Source organism: Tamandua tetradactyla, chromosome 9 (assembly GCF_023851605.1).
Source record: "Tamandua tetradactyla isolate mTamTet1 chromosome 9, mTamTet1.pri, whole genome shotgun sequence".
Lineage (NCBI taxonomy): Eukaryota > Metazoa > Chordata > Mammalia > Pilosa > Myrmecophagidae > Tamandua > Tamandua tetradactyla.
In genome coordinates this window covers 106,287,361-106,310,930 of record NC_135335.1, presented here as the reverse complement: position 1 = coordinate 106,310,930, position 23,570 = coordinate 106,287,361, and the positions used below count along the sequence as shown (strand labels likewise).

General features: G+C 39.6%; 1 protein-coding gene and 1 pseudogene across 20 annotated transcripts in view; both read left to right on the top strand.

Moving 5' to 3' along the window:
- Positions 1 to 23,570, top strand: part of PDE4D (phosphodiesterase 4D) — a 1,724,553-nt gene that overhangs the window by 1,296,248 nt on the left and 404,735 nt on the right. The window lies entirely within an intron of this gene.
- On the top strand, positions 8,701 to 23,103 carry LOC143647339 (serine/threonine-protein kinase ULK2 pseudogene; annotated as a pseudogene).

The following is a 23,570-nucleotide window of genomic DNA, read 5'->3' as shown; positions in this document are numbered from 1 at the left end:
AACACACACTATTTGGGGGCAGCCTTTAATTCATCCAATCATGTCATTGATATTGGTTTTATTATTTTCTTATTCATTTATTTATTGCCACAATCTTTACTTTGGACAAAGAGAGGGAACCTCTAAAGAAAGAAAAATATCTAGATAAATCATTAGAGGTGAATTTTTTTGCCCCTATTTAGGGACATAAAAATATAACGCAGGAGATGCATCTTATTCTTAAGATACCGTCTGATTATTGGTTCATTTATTCATTCAGTATATATTATTGCAACTTTTATTTTTCCGGGCCCTGGGGGATCCAGTGAGAAAGTAGACATGTCCAAATCCATGTGGTGTTTAGGTCTATCAGGGAAGTCAGACATTAAATAGCTAATTACAGATATGATGAGGTTGATAAAGAGGAAGTGCTGTGAAGACATAATCTGGTCTGGGGAAGCACGGAAGACTTCCTGGAGGAAGTGGCTTTCAAGATGAAATTCTATTTCTACCCTTCCCTCACCAGTCAATATTTAAGTAGGGCTTTGTCAGTCTGTATTTATGAGAACAATATTGAACAGGAGGGCTTTCTGCCTTTTATATCTTTATAACAGAAAATTGCACAGGTAATTACTGAGTCTAAAAACCTTTTACAAACAGCAAAAAAAAGAAAATAATCATTTTTAGTTCTTTATTTCAAGTCATTAGACTATATCAGTTTCAAAATTGATGAAGTGATAGACTATTTCAGTTTCAAAATTGTTAAAGAATTTGCCTCCAGAAATATTTCCTGTTGAATAGTTAGAAAAATATCTTAGGACTTTCCCAAACACTTAATAGATGCTCAATAAATGTGAAATTTATTTTCCTCTTCTCCCATTTTTTCCTCCCTGATTTCTTTCCTTCAATCCCAACTTATCCAAGTATTTAGAAGGAGCTCAGTTTCCTTCTTCAATAAAAAGACTTAATTACCTCCCAAGTTGCTAAAACATTACTAAAATTAATGTAGACAGAAACTTTAAGGGTGCAGTGGATTATTTTATCCACAACCCATAGTTTTTTAATCCTTTTTTTTTTTAAATAAGCAAGTGTGAAAAGTTTATTGAAAAGAAATAAGTACATACTCGAGAATTGAGTGAGGGCAGGCTCTAGAGAGACAGGCCGATCCTTTTATTCTTAGGTTTAATCATGTCTCCTGTTATTTATATATTCTGTTTAATTATTTTACATTATTTATTTTTGTTTGTGTCCTGGGGCAAATATGAGTAAAGGATTCATCTGTAAAAGCTTAAAACTCAGGCTATACTTTCTTCATGCACTTAAGATCATAACTTTAGGTCTGTCAGCATCCCACCATGTTTTAGTTTATAAATTGATTCTTCCCCATTTCAGAACAGAAGAGCATTTACTTCTGGATCAAGTGGGTCACTATAAAGTTTTAAATGAATGCTTGAAAGCAATTCATATAAAATGCTAGCATTGTTTTGTGCATTTCCATTTGGAGAAATGATTTATGGTTGATATGGTAATAAATTAATGCAATGAAAAGCCTTTTTAAAACTACAATTACTTGTGTTGAATGAATATTAGTTTTTAGAAGTAAATGAGTTCACTTGTTGAATTTCCTCTTGGCACAGCCTTTTGAAACATGACTCTGAAACAGCATTATTACAATGAAAGTCTTATAAGAGATATCTGGTAATCAAGACTGTTTCTACATTAACTTCTGTTGGCTTTGAGTCTGTGACCGGTGACTATTTCACAATACTGCATTATCCTGAAACCCATCTCTCGCCTGCTCTGGTTTGCTGAGGCAATGTATTTCAACATAACTCAACCCGTCTCATGTAACTCTTTGTTTCTCTAAAGTTTAGCTCAAACCCCTTTTTTTTCACTTGTCAGTGAAGTGACTGGTCTGTGAATAAATGCATATGTGGGCCATGTTTATATTCTCCCTTTTGTTTTTTGAATTTGGGAGTTCCCACTTGATTTGTGGTAGCTATCTCCTGTAAAGGAAATTCTGAGGTTCTGCATAAGATCCCCACACCCAAATCTGCTGTTTGCAACATCTGGTATCTTGGAACCAAAATCCCAGAAAAATTTAAGAAGGAAAAAAAGATGCCTTATTTAGACCTCAGCTGAGGGAAAGATGTAAATTATTGGCAGCAGGTGGGCGTTTTGTTGAGATTTTAGAGGGCATAGAGATTATATATTTAAGAATTGGGTGGGAGCAATGTCTAAATTTCAGAATCTCTTTTGTCCTGAAATATAAATTTAGTTTTCAACTCAAACAAAAAGAATTTGTCTCAGAGATAGAACATTTCTCCTTGCCATTCAATCACATCTGCTAAATTCTTCTGACAAATAACTAATTAAGAATATGACAGGAATTGGAAATAGTCAAAAACAAATTCTACTTTCTTTATTTTCTGGGCTTACCATGAAGTAAAAGAAATAAACAGCAGGTTGAAGTATGAATAGCAGCAAAACTTCATCCTAGACAAACATCTTATTTGACCTTTTATTTTTTCCAATTTTCTAAATTCTCATGTCTGTGAAGTACTAGCCACTCCCTTAAAGCAATAGCAATATTTATATTTGAAATAAAGATTTCCATCTGTTCATTATTAATCTCAAAAATAAGCATCTTATTTCTATGACCTTACTGAGGCCTGGTAATCCAGGAGGGATTACCCATAACTGTGCAGAAGAAATGGGAAGGAGGCGGTAAGTAATCATTTAAAGGAAAGAGAATTAATACTGGCAGATATTAAATTATGTCTTTAACCAATTTCACGTTAGGAAAAAGGACCAAAGTTTCTGTTTACCAGGTCATAATTTTACATTTAGAGTTCCATTGTTTTCCTCCTGCTTGACTAAACAAGATGTCTGCTTTCCTGAAGCAGGGGGAGGAAAGAAAAAAAAAGAAAACAAAACATTTTTGGTGATCACAAAACAGGCAATCTTGTCTCTTCTGCATTATACATTTCTTTTAGAAAAAGTTGGACGTTCTTATATCTGTAGTAACTTCATCCTGGGTTATTGATGTGCCCTTATATTTTGTCCACTGGATATCGATTAATTGACCATTTTTATAAAACATAAACTGGTAAGAAGGTGGGCAAAACTGCTAGGCAAATCGCCTGCTGCTGGCTTTCATCTGTGTGAGAAAGTAGGGATCTGTGAACAAGTAAAACTGAGATAACAGTGCATGTAATATTTTTCTGCTTCCAAAGCTGTATGCATGGAATGTAGTTTTCAATATCAGAAATCAGTGACCCTGTTTCACCTACAAAATGTAAACCACCAAATACAACATTTGTATTGCATGGAAAGTAAAAGGTGCAGCTCCTAACCACTGCCATCCCTCCTCTCTCTGTTTTTTCTTTGTGGCCCCCTCCTGCCTCTCTGCTCCCCGCATCCATCCCCTCCACCTCACCCTCCAAATTTCCCTCCAATTTTCGGAGACTGCGCCACTCCTTGCCCAACCTGTCTGGCTTTCATCTCCGCTGCTTCTGGGAGCATTCACATTTCCTAGGAGCTAGCACCAGATGAAAATTAAATAGTATAAAGGAATGAAATGAACATAGTAGAATTCCGCATACCATGAGGGCCTTCCGAAAGAATACCAGGGAGACGACCACCTTTTTTTTTTTTTTTTTTTTGTGCTGGCGTGCAATGCACAACCCTATTCAGAAGCAAAAAGGCAGAGTTTGCGAAGCATTAAGTCTTGGGAGTTGGTTCTGAGAGAATACCTTTATTTTTGAAATGTTGACTGTCCCGTGGTCACTGCTGTTCTGGGCACCCATCACTCATCCCCTCTCTTTTAAGCCCACAGGCAGATAGCAAAGAAGGGAAACCTTAAAAACGCTTTCCATTCCTTATCCCCAGAGCTGATATGGAACCTTGGGCATTTTCAAGAACTCCTGGCATGTGGGCTGCAGTTGTGAAAATAAACTTCGTGTTGACTGCCTTGAGCTTTGAAGGAAACCCCATGAATATCTTGAACCCCTGGGTAATAAGAGACAGATTGGACTTTCGGAATACCGAAATTCAGTGGCTATGTTGACATTTGACTGAGCTGAACTCCTAGTCAATTTTGTCTGGTTCCGAGTGTGTTAAATTGGCTCTGGGGCTCTCTCTAATCTTATCCTCGAAAAGTGGAACGGTTCCTTGGTTTGCAGTTGAAGTCACCCGCCGTGCACGGTTTGGACAGGAACTGATGGAATGATGTTGTGTTGTTGACATTAAATACCGCTTGGTGGAGAGGACCCATGGCGGCACTGGGGTCCTTTGACTCCCCGAGTAAGATATCTTGAAATATGTGCCTCCCGAAACGTGCCCCAGGCATAAAGCATGTGGAATGCTCTATTTGGCTTTCACCATTTATTTAGTTCAAAAGAAAGTTTGTTTTAAGAAATGTATTGGAGACTTAAGAAATGTTTCTAGGGAATGAAAAATGGACCCAGAAATTGACCTTTGTGTTATCAAAGTCATTTGTTATAATTCACTCTCCAGTGTGATGCAGCATCTCCTGGAGGGAAATCTGCCAAGAACTTCTGAAAGCGATCTGTTTTCTTCTCATACTCACTTGCAGAGAGACTCGTATGTGTTCAAGATGATTAAATCCTTGTGGAAGGCTTGCTAATAATGGTGTTCAGCTTTTGTTTCTAGGACTGGTTGCAATAGGAAAATATTTGGCAGCTCCTTGTCACATAGACATGCATTTACTCATTTTTGTTTTTAAGGAAACTGTCTATTTACTCTTTTGTTTGAGGTTCACACTTGATATGAAGTTTCGCTCACTTCAATCACACCTCTCACTCTGTATGTGTGTGTGCATTGTGCTTTTCAGGAGTGGCATGTGACTTTGCTATTGAATCAGGGCTATAAATAAAAATAAATTTGTGACAGAGTGTTTCTCACTTTAATAATGAGATAAGGTCTGAGTGAAGCAAGCTCTGTCGCAAAGGGCAAGTGTCATGCAGCAGGAAGTCCCAGCCATCCCTTCCAGCCCTGCTTCAGCCAGCCTGCCACCTCTCTTGTCAGCGCATACCACAGCACAGAGGAAATACCCTCACTCAGCTACAAGTGCCTCCTGCTCCGTGCAGGGCCCCTGGCCCAGGGCCCTGCACCAGCTCTGACTTCCCACTGCTCCCAACGAACTTGGCACCCTCTTTGCAAATGGCTTTTCTTTGGGATCCTTTGGGAGCACTGTGCCGGTACCATCGCCAAGAGCCAAAACGAGATTGCGTTTCGCAAAGTCCTACAGGTATTGCTCTTTGCTTTTCTTAACTGGGAAGGATTTTTTCATCTGCCTTTGTAGCTTTAGGCCTTTTGCAGCAAGCCTTTGCACGGTGTTGATCTATTTAACTCATAATGCTGGTTAAATTGACAGTATATGAAATATGAGTTAATTAGATGTGGACCTTAAAATCATCAGGGGTATGTGAGAATCTGCAGAAGTAGAAGGAAGTAGACTAAATTCTGAAATTCAGTTTTGAGAGCTAAATGGTGAACTTTAAAAAGCATTGATGTTACTGTTATCTGGGAAACTAACATATTAACTTGCCTAATGGCCTAATATAGCCAATATTGGTCATACTTTAGGTTAAGTCTGCCAGGAAAGGGTGCTCATTTGATTAAATAACAACAACGTCAAAAGCACTACAGTTTTGTTTATATGGGTCCCAGGACATACTCAGATGGAAACAGTGAAACTATCTCAGTTCTTGGTAATTCAGAGTTTTAATCTTGTCCAGCATTATTAGATACTGTGAATTCAAAGTAAAGATATTAATAATAGTTGACTTTTAAAATTTTCCCTAAAAAGCAAATGAAAAATCTTCACTTTCCGCTTTAGTAAATTACCAATGATACTTCTGTGCTACATCAAAGTTAGATTATTTTAACCAAATAACTAGAAAGACAGAAGCCACTTAGAAAAATCTTTGATTTCCTACTTTACATAAGTTTTCTAAATACTTCCAAGAAAAGATGGATTCTTCTCACTCTTTTTTTTGTATTTCCAGTTGGTTACAGGCTATAGCGGAGTATTATTTCAACCATAACAAATTGAGGCGAAACTGCTTCCAAAATCTAAAGAATAAGATCTTTCTTATTTATACCAAATGCAAAATACCTGGAAGCTGCCAGGCCCATGTAGCAATACACATTAAATTTAGATTAAAATGTGTTCTGATTTGCCTGCATTGAAAAACATTCAACATTTGGATTAAAATAATTCCCCAGAATTAGTTTGTTTGCTTTAAATAGTAAGGAAGACAGTGCCCTTGGAATTTTTAGGGAACTATAAAATCAGAGAAATCAAATTATAAAAGTCACTTAGGAACAGTGTGCAGGCAAACTTTCGCAGAGGATACATGTAAGCTACCAAGTAAAAGTATGGGTAATATCTCCATTTATTTCGGTTTCAAAATAGAACAGCGTACTTTTTTTTTTTTATTAATTCTGTCAATTTGTTTTAGTTATAAAATTTGGTGGACCACAGAAATTGCATGCCTTCTATACATGCTTAGTGTTCTACTGAATGCTCCCCTCGTACTTATATGTGTTAAGTTACATGCTCATAACTTGTTATCGGAGATTTATAAACATTACTGTGCATATTTCCAGTTACAATATATCATGGCATCTGTGCTCTCCTGATCACTGAGACCTGGCATCAGGTTCCTAAATACCCAGAATATCTAATGACAGCATAGAGTAAAAGCAATAGCCTGACAGATTAAAGAATATCAGAAGTCTCAAGAAATTCATAGTTTAAGCTCTATAGGATGATTAGCATATGTATTATGAAAGCTGACATCTCAGACTGGCCAAGATATTTTCATTTTTCCTTTGGTTGACTTCGTATTCCTTCCAAAATACAACAAGCACTAGAAAGAGTTTTCCATGTATTTGAATGCCCAGTCTTTGTAGTTTTAGGAAGGCTGTTGAGGTACATGTTTTAGAGGTGGGGATGACATCCCAAATGGCCATTCTTGGGCCAGTCTCCTCACTGCTGAAGCCTGAAATACTTCATTTCTTATCGATTTGCTGTTCATTTGAATATTGATTGCCCATGTAATAACTAGTTTAATTTTTATATGTACTGTCTTCACTGTGCCATAGATCCTGTTAGGTCTCCTTAATGGGACCAGAAGCTCTCCAAGGGCAGAGGCTGGGCAAATCTCCTGTACCCCTGTTTCAGACAGCAGGGGGGCCATTAATGAATGCCTGCTGCATCCTGCTGCTGTCATTCTCATTTGGTATCACCCCATGTCCTCTTTATTGGCAGCACCAACTTGTTATTAGGATCAGGGCCTATCGCAGGTTCAGAGTAGAGTGGAGGGATTAGAGGGCTAGAAGAGCAGCTGGCTGCCTAGGTCTCCTATTTCCAGAGAGCTGTCACTTCTCCAAAAGTGCCTATGCAATCAGCCACAGCAATATACTGACAGCAAGGAAAAGAAATGTCTGCTGTGTAGCTTTAAACTGTTATCAGACCAAAAAAAAACCCTCAAATTCACTATGAATCAATATATGCATGTATATGCACACTCTTTCTCATACATGCAGTTAAATTCTATGGTGATGATCTTAAGAAAAACACAGTTTCATTGCCTACCATCTTAGAGTTAAAAGTTTTAAACCGTTTAAACATTTAAAATATTCCACAACTTTGCAACTCTATTTTTGTATTTCTTCATTTCTGTTTTAATGGACAAGATCCTTAAAACATTCAAGTAGCTTAGGCTCATTTTGACCTTTGAGGGGCTTTGGGTTTGATTCCACTATTGAAGCAACTAAAAGAGCTGAACATCAGACAGCATTTCTTCATTAGATTTCTCCCTCATGGGATTGTTTGCTTAAGAACAATCTTTTCTACTCTGTAAAATGTTCCGTGTGCCAGTGTAGTGTCATTTTTACCCTTGCATATTGAATGGACACTGTGCCTGATATTGGTGGTAAACTTAGCTTTAAGCTGGAATATTTTACTTTGACATTGTTATGTCTCCCTGGTAGCATTTAGGCTGAAGGTAAACTGAGTCTGGGATATGGGAAAATCAGTTGAGTTTGATTTGTTCAAATGATAGTAGATCATATATGTTTGATGAGTGTTGATCTATGAGAAATACTCTCCAGCTTGGACAGTTAAAAATGCTCAGAGGGGCTTGAAAGACATTTTTCAGTGGTCACAAAGTTTTGTTCTTTGTGGGTAAAATATATATTTTGAAAAGCCACATTTGATTAATATATGTCTTATTAAGCAAATTACTTCCAGTCAGAATGAGAGATTGAAAGAAAGCTAGAGGGAGTGGGTGGAGCATGGGCAGTAGGGTTAGAGAAAGAGGAAGAGAGAAGGAGGATGATGTAATATAGAGGCTAATTTCCCTCTGGACCTGGAATGCAGTGCCAGACACAATTTGAAGGAAGAGCTCGGCATGGCATTAGGACACTGCTTTCAAAGATGAATGCTACTTTGAAGGGCAAGATGCTGATTTGTCCCGCTGAGTTCTGGTATATTTGTTTAAAGTGCTGTCTCCTCACTTTAGTGCCCACTTCTAACATCTATTTTTAGAGGAGGGGGTGATGTGCTCACTTCAAGTTAAGGCACTAATGAGTGAATTTATGTTATATTATAACCATATAATCTAAAACAAATAAGGAAGACAATTATCTGGGAAGCAAAGAAAGAATCAAGGAGTTAAGACTTGGACTGAGAACCCCATAAAAGAAAACTAGAAAGCTGTATTATTCAATGTAGTTTTATTGTTTAAAAGTATAGTAATATTCAATGAAACTTTGAATGGAGAGATACTTTTCTAGAGTTGCCTCTGATCTTCCAACCAGAGCAAAGTACTAAACTTTCTGCTTTCTGTCGACTCAAAAGGAGATGGTGAAAGAAACATTTAAATGGATGCCATAGGGATGGGTGCTATGAAAACAGAACAAAAAGCCAAAAAGGATACATTTCAATATAGGGCAGAAAGATTGCCAAACCATCCTACAGGCCAGAGATAGAAAGCAGATTCCGGTTCTCCTGCCCCTTAACATTTATAGGAAGGGGATCATGGGAAATACTACATAATTGAAATACCCAGAAAAGTGTCCAAATCTCATCTTTGTCAATACTTTTCAACATCTTTCTCTCCCTAGCACTTTAGTAGAGAACTACATAGGTGCTCATTTGAACACACTTGAACATACTGGCACCTTTTGTAGAAAAGCTGACAAGCAAATTTTTTTCACGTGAAATAGACTGAACAGTACAAAGAAGAAGAATTTAACGATCAGGTGGAGAAAAAAGCACAAGTGATATTCAGGCCATGAAAAGATAAAGCAATCTTTGCTTAAAAAAAAAAAAAGGAAGCCCTAACTAAACTTCAGTCATCCCCTGTGCTCTTAGAAAGTTGCACTCAAATCTGTAACTCTGACCTGGAAATTTTATAGTAATGAGGAACAGAGACCAGTTAAAATGGAAGGCGGATCATATCAGTCATTGTCAAATCAAACCTCACAGTACTCACTAGAAAATTCTGGCTAGAGCCTGAGTCTTAGATGGGAAAATGAGTGCCACCAATGAACCAATAGGCTGGGATGAAAAACAACTAGATAACCAAAAAGGTGGAAGGATGGAAGGAAGTGAGAGAAGAAAGGAGGGAGGGAGGAACTTGGACTTTATTTTACATATGTCCCCAATCTTACTTGTTAGAATATATGTCATTTTAAGAGATTAACCAGATCGCTTATGGCTGAGAACATGCTCATCTTTTCATATTACATTTGAACATTCAAAGCCTGTTGAGGTGTAACAGGGCTGATAACTTGGTTATGGTACTTCATAGCTCAAGTGACATCATGTCAGCTAATTCTTTAGTAGAGAAGATGGGTACAAAGACCATCAAATAATAGGATAATTTGAGGTTCAGGAACTAGAGGACACAGATGTACTGGAGTAAGATTGATAAGAGCTAATATTTATTGGGCACTTCCTCTGTGCTCACAGCGCTGTACATGCATTGTTTCATTTAAACCTCAGAAAGAACCCCAGGAGATGGAGCTGTTATTACTTCTACATTACAGATGGAATAACTAGGCAGAGTTTAAGAATCTTGTCCGAAGTCACATGATGAGTAAAAGGAGGAGGGGAAGTGTGAACCCTGGCAGTCTCTCCTGGAGTCGGCATCCTCTAGTGTCACTCTGCTACCTCCAATTTCCTCACCTGCTCTTTTCTCACCACACCAGGAGGGATTCCCTAAGGAGAGGAATAATTCTTGTAGATCTACTTGCTTCCTCTCTTCAACTCAGACTCTTTCTCTGGAGAAAGAAACCTCGTAATTCGGTAAAGAAGCCTAAGGATTAGTAATCAATGAAAATGTAGATGTATTACATAATATCTAAACTGCCCTCTAACTCAATTGATATTTGGTTAAAGTAGCATTCAGGAAAAAAATCAAAATAAAAGTATTTCTTATATTAATAGCAAAGGAAATTAACCAGTGGTTTTATGTGGCCTGCTCTGTCTTCCCTGGGTTTTGCTTCAGGGGCTTCCATCTGGCTCATTGCATCTGGCCAAAAAACATTGCTCATGTGGTTCTATTTTACTGCCAAAATGTTGCTTGTTGGCCAGCTTTGCAGAGGAGTCAGAAGATTCTCTAAGCTAGAGAGGTCAACTTCATCCTATGTCATGCCTATGAAATCTGTTGCTGTGAATATTCAACTGGCCTTCTTAATGATATGCCACATTGTGCGTTGTATTGGCTAAATGGCCAATTAACAAAATAGCTACCTTATGAGACAGTATTTGTCCCGAAGAATAACAATGAGATTAGCAGTCGTTATGGATTGTGGGGAGGGCACAGTATGATGTAGTAGGAGGGCTTTGCCTTTGGAGCTGAGCAGGCCAGGTTTGTATGCCACCCCTACCGCTTTCTCACCTGGGCAAATTCCCAACTTCCACGAGCATATCTGTAAAAGGAAAACAAAAATACCTACTTCAGAGGGCAATTATGAGATAAAAGGAAGCAAGGTATATGAAGGCAGGCTTGCCTTCCACTTCTTTTATAGCATTTTCTGGGCTGCCTTTATCATTTCACCAATTATTTGAGTCTTCTTTTGTCAGATACTTTTATGGGTTAACATTTATCTTTGGGAATGCTGCTGATTACAGAAGAACACAATGTAGGTGGCCTATAAACAAAGCAACTTGCACATAAAATCAGCCTCCAAAGGTGGTGATGAGTGTGGGTTAGGAGGGCTGACTGGTTTCAGAGCCCTGGGGTGAGGCTGCACAGAACTGGGATATGTGAAATTCAGGGCTATCACTTAGAGCCTTACAGCATTGGGCAGGTACCTTAACTTCATGTGTCTCAGTTTCCTCATCTGTAGAGAGGTATTTTGAGAATTAAGTGTGTTACTTAACTGTCTGGCACGTGTAGAGAGCACTAAAATAAATGTTAGCTGTTATCAGTACTAGAATGTAAGCTCCGCATGATAAGGGTTTCTCCCCCTTCACTGTATTTCTGATGCCTTGAAGAATGCCTGGCCTCTTCTTCTAGGCATCTAAGCGTCTAGTAGACGCTTCATGATGATGACTGAATCTATAAGCAGATGTTTTCAGACCCCACACAGTGTGGAGGCTTTCTGCTTCCTTCTGCCAGCAGGGGTCAAGCTGAGGGGACCCGAGGGTTCATTTGACCCATTTGTTTCAGATGAAGAACCTGGAGACCTAGAGAGACCCTAAAGTCATGCAGATTAACAGTTCAGATCTGGAGCTAGAGCCCATGGCTCTTGGTGATTCTCTGCAAATTTGAACTCCAGTGATCCACATCCCTCATTTTAGCACATAAGATTTAGTACTTTTATACAAATATACAATTCATTGCCTTCAGGAGCAGGGGGAAATGATTCAGTGCCTACTTCTTGTAGCCAGGGTAGAGTTTAGGAGTTAGAATTCGGTAGCAACTATGGAAGGACAGACTTCTGAATTATAGAAAGACTCTTCCAGAGAAAACCAAGTGCAAGCATTTACCTACAAGTCTAACAATCCCCTCCTACAGCAGCTAGCAGAGGGTTTTTGCAGGACCGTTTTGAAAGCAGCATTTTTGCAAAAGGCATTATCAGCTGAATTTTTCTGAATTAAATGAAAGGCCCTTCTCCAGCACTCCAAAGAATCTGTACATTAGCAAGGTAGACCAGAAACAGAAAAAAGAGAGGAAAATACAGTTGGTGAGCTCTAAAGAGTGCAAGGAAGCAGGTCTTTGTAGTATAAGGAGCACACAGAGCAACTGCAGACAGAAAAATCAGTACCCCATGCATTTATTGTAAAAGTCCTGATACGCTAAAGTAATCCGGGAGTGATGGACTAGTGTGAAGTTAGTCCCCAACGGGGATTGGCAGGACATGCAAAAAAAAGGTGATAAAAGAAAAAAAGGCATCATTCCCCACTGTTGAGGGTTTGTAATGATGCTCATAGTGATTCTGAAGTCAATGTGAGAATCATGCTGTGGTTAAAACTATACCACTTTTGCATGTGTGAATACATCTGATTAGTAAGTGGTAAAGTTAGTATTTATTATTCCTTCTCCTAATGTTGATCTTATGATTTTCAACCATTAATTTTTATCTTTAAGTCATGAAGTTGATGAGTATTTTTAAGTTAAGAGATGTACCTTAGCTGAGTGGCCCAATTAAGACTTGTCCATTCTGGACAGAGCAAATAAGGAACACTTCTTAAAAAGAGGAAGCATATGCTTCCATGTATCTTATTTTGCAATTCCTTGTTCTGGAGGCCCCACCCCCATCATGCTTTTCACTCAGCCAAATATCCACCTCCCACCTTGGCTGTCTTCCCTCTTAATGTCCTTTTTTTCCTTTTTCTACTTTTGAACCATAATTGAAGAGCTTTTTTTTAAAACTTGCTCAACAATAGATAGGAAAGAGATTTCTGAATATCGGTAAGGTTGGTTAGATGAATTCCCAGGGTTACTTTGAATGAGGAGCAAAGGAAAATTCCACTGACAGGGCAATATGGTACTTTTAAACTAATCAAATTATATGACTTTATACTTATAATCATGTGTATTTGGAAAGAACAATTAAAATGTTCAAGAGAAAAGGTGAATTTGTGACTAGAATAAGTATGTATTACTTTATGTTAAGGAAATACAAAAGACATTTCCAGAACAACAAATATTTAAGCCACGTTCCAAAATGCAAGCTTTAGAACAAAATTAAAGAAGAAAAGCTTTTTTGGCTGGGCTAAAGGAGTAAACTGCAAAAGTAAGAATAATTGTGATCACAAACAAACGTACTCAATCGGGATATAAAAATAGTTGTTTCACTCATTCAGAGACTGTTTGTTGAATGCCTACTGTATGGATGGTTGGTGACATGCTGGTAAAAGTTGACGCTTAATGATGTAACCAAAAAAAACACCTTATTTGTAGTATTTGCCGATTCCTTTAGCCAAAAGGACTCCTTTCACAGCCTGTGTCAAGCTGCAAAAGTGTTGTCACTGGACAGGGGTTGGGAAGGAAAGTGTAGTTTCTACCACACAGATACAATAGAAGTAAATGCCCTCCGGGATATAGATGTGAGTGAAATATAGTTGAATTATTAGGAAGTGAGGTACTTTCAATATTAATTACCATTCTCTTTAATATAATTTATTTAATTGCAAGTTTATATATTTTAATTTTTAACGGTGGCTGGGCTTAACAACCAACGTGTAAATTCAGCCGTTGACTTTCTAATCGTGACACAAGGGCTATAACACAAGGTATTTTATTAACCGTCTAAATAATTTGCCTTATACCTGAGATATAGGAAGGTACTTCATAGATAAGAGCGCTCCTTTCATAAAGCTTTTGTTCTAGAGAAGGAAGGCAAAAAATAAACAAGTTAACAAATAAATAAACAAAATAAAATAGGGACCACACTGAGGAAGTGTGCCCTGCTTAGGGAAGTCAGGGAAGCTGTCAAAAAGAAAATGGCAGTTGTATTTACGATGTACATATAAATTGAAACATATCCATTCTGTACATCCACGAGTACATCTGCTGTCCGAGGTGGGCAATCCATAACGCAGAATTGTACGAAGTCCATGGAACCATCTGGAGATTAATCTCAATACTGCCTGTCCTCAGATCACACTCCAGTCCCTTGAGTGAATTTGCCTGTACTTCCTAGTTATTGTAAATGGAGGAGAAGGGAGAAGAGAGGAAGGAGAAGGAGAAAAGGTAAAGTTATCACTAATGAAAGAGTTTTGGTATAGTGGAATACTATCATAGAAGTTGTCTACCTCAGGTATTATTACTTTAAAATAATAATGACAACAGCAATTTGCAGTATACTTTTCTATCATTATTTCGTGTAATCCTCAAAAAGTTTCGTAAGTAGAAAAATTTAAGATAAAAAAGATCTGTCAGTTAAAAATCAATAGCAGTAGTATGTCCTATAATAGTGCTTTATTATTATTTTATTGCTTGATATATCTGTCCATGTCTGCCCCCAAAACATAGATGTTGTTTTCTTTTCCAGCTCCTACAACAAATACCACACAATGGGTTGGCTTAATGGCAGGGAAACACTGGCTGGGTTTCACAGGCTGGAAGGCTTGCTCCCTGTTGGGGTTGGTATCTTCTCGCTGGTGGGCAGTCTTTGGAATTTCTGGCTTTCCTGTCACATGGTGATGTCCATAGTGATGTTTCTGCCTTTCTCCTCCAAGTTTTGGTTGACATCCAAGTTCTGGCTGCTCCCCGTGGCTTCTCTCTCCATCTAATTTTTGCACTGCTTATGAAGGGTTCCAGTAATGCAGACTAAAGCCCGACCTGGGAGGTACGAGGGTAGTTCAGGGGTAGAATTCTCGCAGCCTTGTGGGAGACCCGGGTTCGATTCCCTGCCCATGCACTTCCCTAAAAATAAACAAACAAATACAACAAATAGTGCTGCAATAATGGGATACTCACATGGAAAAAGAATGTCATGTGACCTGACCATCCCTCCTTGTGGCATGCAAAACAAACAAAAAAATCCCAACCTGATTCTGCTGGGCTACACCAGAACCAAAGTAATACCTTGAAAGAATTTTATTTACAATGAATGGGTCCACATCTACTGGAATGCAGACCAAGACCAAGAACAGCCCACACTGGGATGCACAATTCAATCCACCACAGATGTCATATGTAGAGAGTAATTAGGTGATGAATTGTTGATTTTTCAAAAGTCATCATAATGCATTTAAATTCTTGGATTAAGAAGGAAAGCTTGCCAGACCAAACTTTCCTCTGACACAAACATTTTTAGAATGGTGCCTGTAAATATTATGCTTCTAATGCTTGTTGCTTGATCCCTTTTGGCTATTAACTTGTCTTTAATTGATTTGTGGATTATCCACTGGATGTTGCTATGGATAAAAGAATGTAATGGCAGAATGTGTTTCTATATGGAATAAAAAAAAAAAAGATTTTGAAGAGAGGTTTAATTCTGTAATGTATCCTTGGTTTTAAGTGATTTTTCTTTTCATGTAATGGAAGTGTTTATATAGATAGAGAATGAAGAATTAGCTGAACCCGGCTAGTGTTCTCATCCAAAAGGAACATTTATGTCCTGTTTAAGAATCACATTTACTTGATGACGTGAATGCATTCTCTAGTGAAAGGGTAGTCCCCTTGGGGGAGAGAAAAACAAAACAAAATGAAACCTTCTGCCATCTTTGGGCTGTACTTGAGAAAAAGCACTCACCAGTGGGTTCTGTGAAGAAGCATCACTTCCCTGCTCTCAGATAACTAAAGGATTTCATTATCAAGGAAGATAAGAGGGATGTTATACATTTTCTCTTCTTTGAGCATCTTTCCCAATTCTTGGCTGAGGTGCTCTTGAACAGGCTCACGTCAGGTTTCTCTTCCTAATAAAATTCATGTGGAATGAGACAACATAGCTTCAGGGGGATCTGACTTGAGGAAATGCCAAGAAAGGGAAAGAAGAACTTATTGCCCAATTAGACAAATAATCTGTCTTTGTTTTGGAGTGAAGTAAAAAGGCTTAATGTTTGTTGTAGCCCCATATGACTTAAAATCTTTTATCACCCCAGTGTTGGTAAAAAGAAGAGTATGGATTCTCTTTCTTTCTTTGCTTAATTATTCATCTGTAGCCCACAGTACTTAATAAGGATCTAATGGGTGTGAATGTTCCACTAGCTTGGGGGTAGGGGGGCACTTGGCCATTTTTCTTATATAACCAGTACCCAGATGAAGAATAAAAACATGACCAGCTCCCCCAAATGAAGCCCTTTATGCCCCCTTGCAGTCCCTATGTTTCCAATGATGAATACTAGCCTGACTTCCAAAAACATAAATTCATTTTGCATGTTTTAAGCTTTATATAAATGGAAATATAAATACAAACTCTTTTGTTTTAGCTTCTTTCACTCAACATTGTATCTGTGAGATATATCCATATTGCTTTGTGCGGTTGTAGATTTTTCATTGTGATAGTATTTCACTGAGTGAATATACCCCAGGTTACTTATCCATTCTACTGTTGATGGGTGTTTTGGTATTCCAGTTTGAGGCTATTATGAATAGAGTTGCTATGAACTATCTAAGAAATGTCATTTGGTGAACAATGTGCATGTAGTGTGTAGGTTTGTGTGTATTCATATATGCTGGATATAATCCAAGGAGTGGAATTTCTGGGTTTTAAGATGTGCATGTGTTCTTACAGACTGCCAAATAGGTTTCCAAACTAGCTGCACCATTCACGTGCCTCCCAAGCTGGCTTCCAGTTTTCTGCATCCTCACCAAAATATAGCTCATCAGTGGCAGTATCTTAATAAATGATTACGTAGTAATAGCATTGCTACAATCTTTTTATTTATGGAATTAGTTCTTCTTATCTATAGGACCTGTTATTCCAGGAATAATATGGGTATTAGCCAACCACCCTCTATTTTTCCTCATGAGTAATAGTGTATAATAGTGAAGCAAGTGATTGCAGTAGGAAACTTGGCCTGTTATTCAGAAATAGAATTTTCCTTCTATTTGGCCCATGTTCAGTTTAAAACTTATATTTTATTCAGAGTCATTTGCCAACCCCACAATAATTATTATTACCAAAACCAATTAGTAATCGCTTATCCCATTGTTAATTTTCCATCTCTTAAATCTAGTTCTAGTTATATATTGAATATTCACTTTAAACTAAAGTTTTCCCTTTCATATATTGTTTCTTGGAAAAGTTGTTTTGGGCTTTTCCTAAACAAACATAACCTGTTTAAAAACATCAGTGTGTATATATGCAGTATAAGTCCTGATATAATAAATGTGTAGTACTTTTTCATAGATTTTTTTTCCCTATTCATTTTTAGCAGGATTTTTTCCCACTTATTCTCTTTCCTCCTTGTCATCAGAGTCTTCTGCTTTTTGTTAATGTCAGATTCTGGGGACATATCCTCTTTTGAATGTCATCTCCTCTAAGGCTCATCATAAAGTTGAAATGTGATAATTAATTTTTAGATGCTGTCTGGAGTAATTCACCCTTTGGAATGGCTGTGGGTTCTAGCTCTTGAAGCATTCAAGTTCCAGTCCTATTACCCTAATCTTTGAAATATTAGGAAGAACAAAAGGGAAAGTTAAAGCAGAATAAATGTATTCTAGGTGTTTCATGACCTGAAAAATATACAATTTTATTACCATACAGATAATGCAGATCATGAAATTTGAAAAAGTATAGGATTTCTGCATAAGGGTCATTAAATTTGGAAATTGGGAAGAGTTAAGGATTCATAAGGTACTTTTTAAAAGCTTAATTTCTATCTTAAGGGTGTCAGGACATTATTATATTTGAGTTTTACATTTAGATGCCTCAGATACAAAGTTCTCCTGAAAATAAAATTTTCAGCCAGTTTCTCTATGCTTGAACAACTCCGTGGGTCCCAATGGTTGTCACTGATTATTTCAGGTCTCTAAAATATTGCTTCCAATATATAGCAAATAGCATTTTAGAACATCTAATTCATTTGTCAATGGTAATGTGTCATGGAAAATTAAAATCTACCAAAAGTCCATAGAATTCATTTTAACCAATATCTTCAACTCATCAAATCTTTTAGCAACACCACTAATTAAAAACAGACTAGCTTGTCTTTGTTTCTATATCCCTGCTGTTCTGCCTGTTGCCAGAACTGATAACAAGAGGTGAAATATCCAAATTCAGAGAGAAAGGATAAGACAAAGGTCATCTTCTAAGTATATAATCATCCTCATTCTTGTTGAACACAGATTCATCCACTTGGTATGACAGAGTCTGACCTCTGTGAGGGAACTAATTCTGAGATCATACTTTATAGAAGAATCTGACAGCAAATAAAAAAAAAAAAAAAATTTGGGAAATAAAGTAAACAAAGGACATCGTGTTTTTAAGGATTTTATTTTTATCTTGGAAATGTTCTTTCTTTTCGTCTTGTTTTCAGTTGTCTTACTATACCTAAATGAATATCTAGCGTGGACCCAGCAGTCAAAGCTGAAGAGAAACTTAGACTTTTCTGAAGAGAACAAGGCAGTTGCATTAGTCAAAGTTTTCCAAAGAAACAAAACTAACAGAATATGTGTGCATGTGTATACAGGTCTATATGTATATATGTGTCTATAAATATACTTTTGTACATGTATATACATGTAAATTTTAAGTGACTTAGTATAGAAATTGGTTTACATGACTGTGGGGATTGGCAAGTTCAAATTCTGTAAGGCAGGCCACAAGTTGGAAATTCCTATGAAGGTGACATTGAATTCCCCAGGAGAATCTAGCTGGCTGGGGTAGAGGCAGGAATTTGTTTTTCTGACCTCTGAAATGCTTAGTTCTAGTTTTAAAACCTCCAACTGATTGAATGAAGAGACTCCTCTCATTTCTGAAGGCGAGTGTATTTGTTGATTATAGATGCAGTCAGCTTTAGATGAACTCAGTTGACTGTAGATACAAATTCATGTGTGGTGGTTTGAAACTGTATGTACATACCCCAGAAAATCATGTTTTTAAATCTATTCCTGTGAGTGTAAACTTATTATAAGTAAGTTTTCATGAGATTACTTCAGTTAACGCTTGGCTCAGCGTGTGTCTTAATCCTCCTACTGTAGTCCTTTATAAGGAATGAAATTAAGACAGAGAGAAAGCCACAGAAGCAAGAAACGGAAAGCAAGGAAACCCAGAAGAGAAGGGATTGACCAGGAAACACTGCCATGTACCTGGCCGTAAGAAAGAGGAGTTCAGGATCACCAACAGCTGGTCTTAAGGATGAAGGTATCTTCTTGATGATGCCTTGATTTGGATATTTTCACAGTATCTAAACTGCAAGCTTGTGAGCTAATAAATTCCCATTATTAAAAGCCAACCCATTTTATGGTATCTGCTTTGAATAGCTCAGCAAACTAAAACCATCTGTGAAATATACTTAGAGTAACAGTCAGGCCAGTCCTTGCTTGACCAAACAACTGGACACCATAACCTAGCCAAGTTGACACATGAAATAAACCACAGTAGTTTATAAACAAACATGAAATTCTGTGACTTAGGCCAGTGCCTGTCCGACCTGTGCCTACACATCACCCGGATCCTTAGTAAAAATGCAAATTCTGATTGAGTAGATTCTGGGGTGGGCACCCTAAGATTCTGCATTTTAAACAAGCTCCAAGATGATGTTGATGATGCTGGTCCTGGGACCCCGATTTGAGTAGCAGGGGTTTTCGATATAGTGTGAACGTTACAGATTGAGTGAATTTTGCTTATAAGACCAAAATGATTGGCTCCATATGAAATCATTCAGAAATTAATTGATATTGAGCAGTCACACGGAGCTGGCATGGGGCGCCCCCAACTGCAGCTGTCCTGGGCATGCCTGCATCTTCATGGGCGCAAAATGACGGCGGGGGGCACCCATGGTCCAACTTTGCCAGGGAGGCCATGGCCAGCGGTGGGCTGGGCCTCGGGGACCTCCGCCCAGTGCGGTCCCCTCCTCCGTTTCCGCCCTGGCCACCCAAGTGCGCACTCCCCGCATGTCCCGCCATGGCAGTGATGCGACTTCAAGTAAGGCAACAGGGACCTTGGGGGACGCGGGACCTTTGCCGTGGTCTTCTGGGAGGTGGCACCTCCCTTCCAGAAGACTGCTTGGGAGGAAGCTATTAAAGGTATTCACAAAAAGAACTTGTCAACATCACAAATGCTGCTTGGAAAGGAAATTAAAATCTTAAAGGAACTTCAGCATGAAAATATTGTGGCACCCTGTGATGTTCAGGAATTATCAGGTCTGTTTGGTGATGGAGTATTGCAGTGGTGGAGACCTGGTAGATTATTTGTGAGCTAAGGGGACTCTGAGTGATGACACCATCCGAGTCTTTCTGCATCAGATTGCAGCTGCCATGATGACCGTGCACAGCCAAGGGCCTCATCCACAGGGATCTGAAACTGCAGAACATTCTGCTGTCCTACCCAGTCGCTCGTTACCTCCCATAGTAACATGATGGCTGCAATGCTGTGTGGCTCCCCATGTACTTGGCTCCTGAAGCTATAATGTCTCAGTATTAGGATGCCAAGACAGATTTGTGATGCATAGGAACAGTGATATATCAGCGCCTGGCTAGAAAACCACCTTTTCAGGCCAATAATCCTCAAGACCTAAGGATGTTTGTTTTATGAAAAAAACAGGAACGTAATGCCTACTGTTCCCAGAGAAACATCACCATATTTGGCTCATCTTTTGGGCTTGCTTCAGAGAAACCAAAAAGATAGAGTGGACTTTGAAGGATTTTTTAGCCCACCCTTTTCTTGAGCAAGTTCCAGTAAGAACAAAAATCTTGCCCAGTTCCAGTCCCTGTGTATGCTGGTTCTGTCTCCTGTTGTAGCTATTCATCTTGTCAATTTGCCTTTCCACTGTCCCTTCCATATATGCAGCTTATTTTGGAAGAAAGCTTATCATCTCCAACATTGGGCCCTCCCAACTTTCTACAAGTACCCAAAGATTCTACCAGTGCTAGTAGCAAGAACTCTTCTGTGACATGGATGAGTTTGTTTTGCTTCCATACACATCTCGTCAGGCATCTCATATGATATGCCGGCAGACGTGCTTCAAATGAATTCTTGCAGTGTGGAGGGCAATGCCAGCCTACTGTGTCACCTCACAATGAGGCAGTGCCCATTCCGGACCCAGCTCAGAAAAGGAACTATCAGGGCATAGAGCAGAACCTTCCATCTCCTGCAGCTCTGTCATATCTCCATATGGTTTTCCAAGATCTGCAGTGGTACAAAGGTCTAACACCAGCCCTATGGGCTCCCTCCAGCAGGGTTCCTGCTCCCCAGGTCCATTAGACACAGCACAAACAGTTGGATGGAAGCCCTCTGCTGGGTCCTCCAGGCTTACTCTCCTTATGTTGTTTTGGTGGGTGCTGTTCCAGAGCAGTTTGCCCAGTGCTGCTGTAGGCATCCTCAGGGCTATGAGTCCAGGAGTTCCTCAGGTTCTCCAGTGCCACAGGCTCAGTTGCCACAATCTTGCTTGCTGGATGCTAAACTGTGAAGTACCCCCACACTCACATCTACCTGAACAAGCAGAAGCTCAGAAAGCAGCACTCTGACCCTGTGTGCCCATCTCATGCCAGGGCCAGGTACAGCTATTCTCTTCAGCCCAGATGACCGAGAAGCCTTGGGATCTCTCCCACCAAGCACATGGGATCTTCTCCATGGAGTTCTGACTGGTCCTTTAAAACTACTTTACCAACTCTCACCAGCTCTCCAACTAAGGCCACCGTGTCCTTCAGAATCCCTAAAACTCATGTGTCTTCCAACCTTCTGGCCTTGGGTGCATGCCAGGGGCCAGCTGAAGGGCAGCCCAAGGATGGGAGAGACCCCCAGGAGAGAGCTCACACTGTCTTTTAACACAAAGATCGGTGGCAGTGAGTGGTCTGAGCCGCACAATGCATCCCTTGGCAGATCTGTCAGTACTGGGAAATTATTCAGATGAAAAACTAAAAGGCATCCTTAGGTGGTCAGCTACATTAGGGTAGCACGGACGGTTTCACAAAACAACCAATGACTATAACTCCTGCAGGAGCCGTGGCATGGTGCTGGCACCTCCTGTCAGAACAGCAGCAAGTTCTAGGGCTGTCCCGTTCACCATTAGGTCCCCTCCACACAGTGCCATGGCTCCTGCTTGTACACACGTGGTCTTTCAAACGAGAACAATTCAGGGGACCCAGCAGCTCTGGAAGCCCCGTCTTCCCTGCCAGTGGCCAAGCATACCTGGGCTCCCCACCTGGTGCAGAGGCAGCCCCAATCCTGAGATGCCTGCCTTATGGTGCTTCACACCCTAGCTTAAAGGGACACATCCCCTTTGAAGCGCTGAACTGCCTGAGGAGACGCTGATGGAGCAAGAACACACACACGCTGCACCACCTGAATGTCATGCTGATGTTCACTGAGCGTGTGCTGGACCTCACAGCCGTGCAGACCTGGAACCTGGAGCTGTGTATAGCTGCCATCTCCTGGTACCAGATCCAGGAAAGTGTGGCTGTGGACCAGATCAGCCACTTGAACAAAGACCTGGAGTCTGTGGAACTGCTGGTATTACACATCTGCAGTCAGCTAGGAGGCGTGCCTGCTGCAGTGAATGATGTTTGAGTTAACTGACTGGTGCTTAAATGAGAGAACTCAACGCAGCTCAGCCCAAGCAGCTCAGCATACCTCATCTCAGCGCTAGCAGCTCAGCCCAGGCCTTTGGAGATACAGAAAGAAATCACCCTGGGGAAAATTGTTGGAACCCAGAGGCCTGAAGAGAAGGCCAGCAGAGATCACCCTGAGCCTTCCCACGTAAGAAAGAACCTCAGTTGAGAAAGCTGCCTTTCCTCTGAAGAACTATATGTTAACTAAATAAATCCCTTTTATTAAAAGCCAATCCATCTCTGGTGTGTTGCATTCCAGCAGCTAGCAAACTAGAACAGTGAGTGGTATAAATTCTGCCTCACCGTGTGCAAGAAACTTACAGAAGGAATGATTCTCCTCTTCTCTGACGAACAGAGATTTAAGGATGAAATTAGCAACATAACTGCAGAGAAACTCTTCCACACCTGTTCTGTAGAAATGGTTCAGTCTGCAGCCCTGGATGAGATGTTTCAGCAGGACCCAAGATACTGTATTTTGCCATCATTAGGCAGCCCTTCTTTGAAAGGCCTAACAGATTCTACAGGACCCTGCAGATGTTGAAAAGGTGCATAGATACAAATCTGGTATTGAAGGAAGATCGTCGGCACTCTGCTATGGCCCCAGGACCACATGACCAGCGGCTTGTCCCGTGATCCCGTCCATGCATGGCCCAGAATCACATTCTGGGTTCAGCTGCCCCATCCTCAGGAAATTTTAGTTTCTTTGGTGGTGGCCACCAAAGAAAAGCAGTGCCTTCAAAAAGGAAAAACTAATCCCCAAACTGCATCTTTATAGGAACCCTGCCTTGTCAGAGAAGTCACCCCTTCCCTTTTTCCTTTGTGCAAACAAAAGCAAGAGTATTCCATGTGGCTCTCAGTTTGCATTTGGTAAATAAATGT